Source organism: Geospiza fortis, unplaced genomic scaffold (genome assembly GCF_000277835.1).
Source record: "Geospiza fortis unplaced genomic scaffold, GeoFor_1.0 scaffold658, whole genome shotgun sequence".
Taxonomy (NCBI): Eukaryota; Metazoa; Chordata; class Aves; order Passeriformes; family Thraupidae; genus Geospiza; species Geospiza fortis.
In genome coordinates, this window is record NW_005054674.1 from 249,466 (window position 1) to 250,056 (window position 591).

The 591-nt window shown below is 59.1% G+C and overlaps 1 protein-coding gene across 1 annotated transcript in view; it reads left to right on the forward strand.

The window, feature by feature from the left end:
- LOC102042267 (steroid 21-hydroxylase-like) overlaps positions 1-591 on the forward strand; it is a gene marked incomplete at its 3' end in the record, with an annotated part of 6,412 nt that overhangs the window by 5,388 nt on the left and 433 nt on the right. The window lies entirely within an intron of this gene.

Consider the following 591-nt stretch of genomic DNA (forward strand, 5'->3'; position numbering starts at 1 on the left):
CCTCCTTTCGCCTGCGTATGGTGCCCTGCCAGCCCCCGGGCTTACCTTGACCCTGGCCTGACTCCACTTGACCATTTTATTACTTTTCTGAACACACTGTGACTCACCTGAGGTTTTTTTGACCCTTCCTGAATACACCTGACTTCACCTGACCCTGTGTGACACTGCCTGAACCTGGCTGACCGTGACCCCCTGACTGACACCGCCTGACCTCGGCCTCACCCCTGCCAACCCTATGCCTCACTTTGACACCGGCTATGACTCCAGCTATGGCCCTACCTAACCCCATCTGACTCTGCTTGAACCCTGCGTGACTCCATCCCAACTCACCTGACACATGACCACCTGATCCCTGGGTGCCCCCATTCAACATCCCAGATGCCTGGGTCTCCCCCGGATGCCAGGGTCAATGCAGTGTGGGAGGGCCCCATTTACCTCCTCCTAATAAAATTTGTACTTTTGACCCCGCAAGTCCCGGCTCTTCCTGGGACTCCTAAACCTCCGGAACGCCCGAAGCCCAGCCTTGCCCCCAGCCTGCCCGGCCACTCTCGGCACCCGCCACAGCCGCAGCCCCCGGCCAGCAACAGAAGA